The sequence below is a fragment of the Trachypithecus francoisi genome, unplaced genomic scaffold (genome assembly GCF_009764315.1).
Source record: "Trachypithecus francoisi isolate TF-2019V2 unplaced genomic scaffold, Tfra_2.0 Lachesis_group12, whole genome shotgun sequence".
In the NCBI taxonomy this organism is placed as follows: domain Eukaryota; kingdom Metazoa; phylum Chordata; class Mammalia; order Primates; family Cercopithecidae; genus Trachypithecus; species Trachypithecus francoisi.
This window is the reverse complement of record NW_022681457.1, coordinates 109644909-109651863: the sequence shown is the minus strand read 5'-3', so window position 1 is coordinate 109651863 and position 6955 is coordinate 109644909. Positions and strand designations below refer to the sequence as shown.

Here is a 6955-nt window from a genome sequence, read left to right as displayed (position 1 = left end):
TCTAAATGGGTCTAGGTGCTGGGGACCCTTATCTTGTCTTTTGCTAAATCACAGAGGTTTGGGGAGTTCGTTCAGACCTCCAATAAACTTATTTGTGGAGGCCTGGGGAGTTTCTTCAGACCCCCAATAAAACTTGTTTAATACTAAATGACTCCTGTTAAGAATGCCTTTGTTTTTTGTCATGCTTTAAGGCCCAGGAAAATCCTAGGCAAAACTCTTGGTGGGCTTTTGTTACATTCCAGCCTTTGTATAAGGGCACTGGCCTTTTTTTTTTTTTTTTTTCCTCAATATTTGACTGAACCACTCAGTCGATACTGAAACAGTTGTTAGGAGTCCTGTGGTAGTGAGACCTGGCCTGCCATGTGTAGATGCTCATGGTAGTTTCTTCATACTAGCCCAAACGTGGAATGATAGAAATGTCCAATAACAGGTGAAAGTATACACAAACATGGTATAGCCACACAAAGGAATACTACTCAGCAATTACAAGGCATTAACTGTTGATGCAAATACTCATATGGGTGGATTTTAAAATTATGTTGGTGCATGAAAGAAGGCAGACACAAAAGAACACAGGTATAATTTAATTTATAGAAAATGGTTAAAAAGAAAATCGGCCGGGCGCGGTGACTCAAGCCTGTAATCCCAGCACTTTGGGAGGCCGAGACGGGCGGATCACGAGGTCAGGAGATCGAGACCATCCTGGCTAACACGGTGAAACCCCGTCTCTACCAAAAAATACAAAAAGCTAGCCGGGCGAGGTGGCGGACGCCTGTAGTCCCAGCTACTCGGGAGGCTGAGGCAGGAGAATGGCGTAAACCTGGGAGGCGGAGCTTGCAGTGAGCTGAGATCCAGCCACTGCACTCCAGCCCGGGCGACAGAGCGAGACTCCGTCTCAAAAAAAAAAAAAAAAGAAAAGAAAATGGTTAAAAAGAAAATGGACCTGAAGTGGCAGCGGCTCCTTAGGGCTGAGGGTAGAAAGACCAATGAGCTGCATAGGGGTACAAGAAATTTTGGGGCATAGGGAAATTCCTTTATTTTGGTTGTGGCAGTAGTTCCATTAGTGTATACATTTGTAAACATGCATTGAATTACACATTGCACATTTTAAAGTGATGCAATCTGTTGTACCTAAATTATAACTTCATAACGTTGATTTCATCATCTTAATTTCTCCATACTAGCCATTAGCAATTAGAAAATGAAATGCGCCGGGCGCAGTGGCTCAAGCCTGTAATCCCAGCACTTTGGGAGACTGAGACGGGCGGATCACGAGATCAGGAGATTGAGACTATCCTGGCTAACACGGTGAAACCCTGTCTCTACTAAAAAATACAAAAAACTAGCTGGCCGAGGTGGCAGGTGCCTGTAGTCCCAGCAACTTGGGAGGCTGAGGCAGGAGAATGGCCTAAACCTGGGAGGCGGAGCTTGCAGTGAGCTGAGATCCAGCCACTGCACTCCAGCCTGGGCGACAGAGCGAGACTCCATCTCAAAAAAAAAAAGAAAAAGAAAATGAAATGCAACAAGACATAATAGAGATTAATAGCTGTAATCATTACATGCTTAAGAATACATGCAATGAAGCAGGTACAAGGCCCCTAAAAGCAATTGGTGAGAAAAATGAAAGAAGACTAAATAGAGAAATATATATCATATTCATTGACTGGAAGATTCCATGTTGTTAGCATATTACATCAACACAATTCTGATTAATATTTCTAGTAGGAGATTTTAGAGAAATGTAAAAGCTAATTTCAAAATGTATTTGAAAATCAAAGAACCTAGAATAGGCAAGTCGGTCTTGAAGAAGCAATAAGTTGGAGGACTTACTCTGCTAGACTTCAAACCTGATTTTAAAGCTACAGTAATTTAAAAACGGTCGTACTGGTGTAAGTATTCATAAATATAGCAAAGTAAAAGAATACAGATTCAAACAGTACGCCCACATATGAACAATTATTTTATTTATTAGTAGAATCTTTCTTATTCATAAAAAACCCTCAAAACAAAAAAATTTTCCAAACACACACAGGAGGGGTATGAGTAGGGGAAGGTGTCTGTCCATCTATCCCTGGTCCCCAGCCCATGTGGTTTTGGCAGCAATAAGGGGTGTGGGGTAATGGCCCCCAAAATTAAAATGGTGCATGTGTGTATGAGAAGGAAAGGGGGGCAAACTATGGGGAGAGGTTGAGGGGAAGGAACAAAGGAGGTCAGTACTGGGAACGCTGAAGGAGGGAGACCATTTCATAACATTTATTGTTGATGAAACTGCCTGGACACCTACTTTGCCCATGAGCAGGCGCCTAGCGTCTTGGCAGTCATGGTGCCAGTGACGTTGAAGGTGGGGGCTCCACCGATGCTCTTGGTTTTAAGATCCACGATCAGTTCCCCATCCTGCAGCCGTCAGTCCGGGACCACAGTACATTTCTAGCCCCCAGTGTCAGCCCATTCACAAAAAAGCTTGACCAGTCTTTACCAACCAGGACACCAACCTCAGCTGGCGTGATGTTCACGAAGGTTTTCCCTGGGATGGTGGCCCAGATGGAGGGTGAGTCCTTGTTGCCCACGATGGTCGCGTCCTAACAGGTCCGGTCCACCACGAGGCTGTGGATAGAGGCATCCGCCTGGCCGTTGTGCTGCTGCTGGGGCTCCTCTGGTCGCTGGTGCTGGGGCCGCCTGGCCTGGCGGGCAGGGGAGGCGGAGAGCTGGGGGCAGGCGCTGCCCTCCTCACTATGGCTCTGCTAGCTGTGCAGCGGCCCTCGCACCGTCGTACATATATATATATATATATATAAAATACATACTATACTTTAAGTTCTAGGGTACATGTGTTGTAGGTTGTCGTGCAGGTTTGTTACATAGGTGTATATTTGTCGTGTTGGTTTTCTGCACCCGTTAACTCGTCATTTACATTAGGTATTTCTCCTAATGCTTTCCCTCCCCCAGCACCCCCACCAGGACAGGCCCTGGTGTGTGATGTTCCCCGCGCTGTGTCCAAGTGTTCTCATTGTTCAGTTCCCACCCGTGAGTGAGAACATGCTCGCACCGCCACTTCTAAATGTTTTAAAAACAAAGGCACCAATGCCCTTCACCGGGGAAATGAAAGACTTTTAAGTAAAATGATTTTGATTGAAATAATATTTGTTGTTTGAAAAATTTAATATTAACAACGACTCTCTATCATACTTTGAAATTAACATGTGAAAGTTAAAATTAGAAACCTTGTAAAGGAAAATGGGAAAATAATTTCTTAGACTAGATACTGTAACACTCATCACAATAAGAAATCCATCGAATTGCACTGCATTTTTAAAAACTTTCTGCTTATTATGTTTTTTTTTTTTTTTTTTTTTTTTTTTGAGACGGAGTCTCGCTCTGTCGCCCGGGCTGGAGTGCAGTGGCCGGATCTCAGCTCACTGCAAGCTCCGCCTCCCGGGTTGACGCCATTCTCCTGCCTCAGCCTCCCGAGTAGCTGGGACTACAGGCACCCGCCACCTGGCCCGGCTAGTTTTTTGTATTTTTTAGTAGAGACGGGGTTTCACAGTGTTAGCCAGTATGGTCTTGATCTCCTGACCTCGTGATCCGCCCGTCTCGGCCTCCCAAAGTGCTGGGATTACAGGCTTGAGCCACCGCGCCCGGCCTTATTATGTTGTTTAACAACTTAAAAGCTATCTGTAGACCAGGAAGAGCAAATAATTATTTGCTATATAATATAGCAAAAAATATGTATGTATGAATGGACGCATTCAAAATATATAAAGAACTCCTTTAGATTACAAAGAAAATGACAAACACCCCAGTATATCAATGAACATAAAAATCTGAGAAGATATTTCCCACAAGAAGATGTCTAACTGAACATTAGGCATGAGAAAACCGAAATAGGATAGCACTACGCACCTGGTAGAATGGCTATAATTTAAAAGACCGAAAATATTAAGTGTGTGGGAATGTAGAGCAACTGGAAATGGCCTACATCTTTCATAGAAATGTAAAGTAATACAGTTTACTTTGCAAAACTCTGGGTCCATTTTCTTCCCATTCACCAAGCAACTCCATCTCCAGCTATAGAATCCCAGGAAAATAAGTATGTATCTTCACAGAAATAATTGTATGTGAATATTCATAGTTACTTATACACAGTAGCCAACAACTAAACCTGTCTCCCATCAGAAAAATGGATATCAAATTGTGTGATAATCATACAATCAATAGGATATTACTTGGCCAAAACAAAATGACACAAGGGAAAAACACAAAGAAATTAGTGTCATATATAACCACCTGAGTAGGAGAAGTGAAAACAAGAGAATGTACTAAATGATTCCATTTGTTTATTTTTTTGAGATGGAGTCTCACTCTGTCACCCAGGCTGGAGTGCAGTGGCACGATCTCGGCCTCTGACTCCCGGGTTCAAGAAATGTTCCCTGCCTCAGCCTCCCAAGTAGCTGTGATTGCAGGCACCTGCTAGCATGCCTGGCTAATTTTTGTATTTTCAGTAGAGACAGGGTTTTACCATGTTGGCCAGGCTGGTCTTGAACTCCTGACCTCAGGTGATCTGCCCACCTCAGTCTTGCAAAAGTCTTGGGATTACAGGCATGAGGCACCAGGCCCAGCCAAAATGATTCCATTTTTATGATGCACATGATCAAGCAAAATTAATCTATGGTGACTGCTCTAGTTTAAATATTGGTCCCCTCCAAATCACATGTTTAAATGTGGTCCCCAGTGTTGGAGTTGGGGGTTAATGGTAGGTGTTTGGATCATGGGAGTGGATCTCTCATGAATAGATTAATCCCCGCCCTGGGAGAAGGTAGTGAGTGAATTCTCACTCTCTTAGTTCCTGTAGGAGCTGGTTATTAAAAAGTGCCTCTCACCTTTACTTGCTGTCTTTTGCTTCCTCTCTCACCATATGATCTCTGCACACTCTGGTTCCTTTCCACCTGCTGCTGCAAGTGGAAGCAGCCTCAGGCCCTCATGAGGAGCAGATGCGGGTGCCATGCTTCTTGTGCAGCCTGCAGAACTATGAACAAATGCACCTCTTTTCTTTATAAATTACCCAGCCTCTGGTATTCCTTTCTAGCAGCACAAAGAGACTAAGGCAGTGACAACATTCAGAATATATTCTTCGTTTGGGGGATGAGTATTGACTGGCAAGGACCACGTCAGAACTTTGTGGCATGGAGGAAAATGTTCTCTGTCTTTAACTGGGTGTTATTATACAATGTACAATTATATTAAAATGTATTAAGCTGTACTTTTAGGTTTTTTGCAGTATACTCTATGCAAATTATACCTCAGTGAAGAACTGTTAGCATACAACAAAGAGAGAGATACAAACACTCAAAAATTGAAAACTGACAGAAAATAGGTAACAAATATTGAGCCTAGAAATAAGAGGGATCCATTGAGAAGAAACCAAAAGCAATGGAATAGAACAAAGATTTTAAAAAGTGTCATACAAAAGAGTTTTAAATTTCAAAGTTTGACCTGATATTAAAGTGGCACACTGTTTCCTTGGGAAAATCAAGTGAGAACCACAAACTCTGAGACGAATTCCAGCAAAGGTATGTAAATCAGTTTGATCTAATGGTACAAGATTAGCTTTGAAGGCCAAAAGGAACTGGTTTCTAATTCTTGTTCCTCTCCCCACTAGTTTTGTGACCTAGGGAAATTTTCCAATCTTTCTGAGTTTGTTTTCTCATCAGGAACAGGATAATACCTAAGTAACAGGCTAGTTCATAGATTTAAATATGATCGCATGGCAGCAGACATGAACCATAATTAATTAAGAATATATTTACACTGAACTCTCTTTTTCCAAGTGAAAATTGTAGACAAACAACAATTGACAGAATAGACAGAATGTTCTAGGATAAATATTATTCCTTTGTTTCTGGAAAGAAGTCGCACATACAGTAAAAATAATTAGAGAGGACCTAGTTCATATTGAACAATCTTCCCCAAACCCTGAAACAGGTCTACTTTCTAACACCAGAGATGTCTTGACTGAGTCCAACCCCTGCAATCTCCTCTGTCTGGAATAGACAGAGGAAGTTTGCTCCAGCCTTAGAACAGCATGGGCTGGCAAGCGTTCTCAGAGAGGCTCTCAGCTTCAACTCTAAAGGGCCTGAGGAATATGCGCAACTGGGTCGGGTTAAGGCCAAGCTGAACCACATGACGAGGGCTCTCACCATCGCCAAAGTCAGTGGAAGGATATCAGTCCCCAGAGCTCTGTTACAGGCCGTGGATGCTCCATGGAGGGGTGGTGAGCCTATGAATAACAATCAGCAGAAACATGGGTAATGGACAGGAGGCATAAATAAACCAAGTCCACCCTCCTCTACAACCCAGGAAAGTTCTCCTTCAAAAAACGATGTCTTGAAGAAAACAGGTACAAATCTTTGTGACTTTGGATTAGACATTTTTTAAGTAGGCACAAACAATCCAAAAATAGATGGAGAAATGGACTTCATGAAAATAAAAACTGATATGCTTCAAAGGACACTGTCAAGGAAGTGAAAAGATAATCCACATAATGGGAGAACTATTTCCAAATTGTATATTTGACACAGGTCTAGTACCTAGAGTATATAAAGAATTCATATAACTGAGCAAAAAATGACAAACAACCAAACTGAACAGTGGGAAAAAAGCTGTGAGTAGAGGTTTCTCTAAGGAAACACACAAATGGCCAGGAAGCACATGCTAAGATGTTCAGTGCTTTTCATCATTAGGAAAATGTAAATTTAAACCAAAATGAGATACCACTTCACACCCACTACTGTGACGTAGGGAAAAAATAAAGGCAATACATGTTTGGAAAGTTATAGAGAATATGGAATTCTCATATATTACTGTTGGGAATGTAAAATGGCATAGCTACTGAAGTTAGTGAACAGTGTGTGAGTTCCTCAAAAGGTTTAACAAAAAAAAAAAAGTTAAACATAAAGTG

At 42.1% G+C, this 6955-nt stretch overlaps 1 pseudogene; it reads right to left on the bottom strand.

The window, feature by feature from the left end:
• Positions 1–2210: 2210 nt before the first annotated feature.
• Positions 2211–2738, bottom strand: LOC117093586 (annotated as a pseudogene).
• Between the last annotated feature and the right edge of the window lie 4217 nt (positions 2739–6955).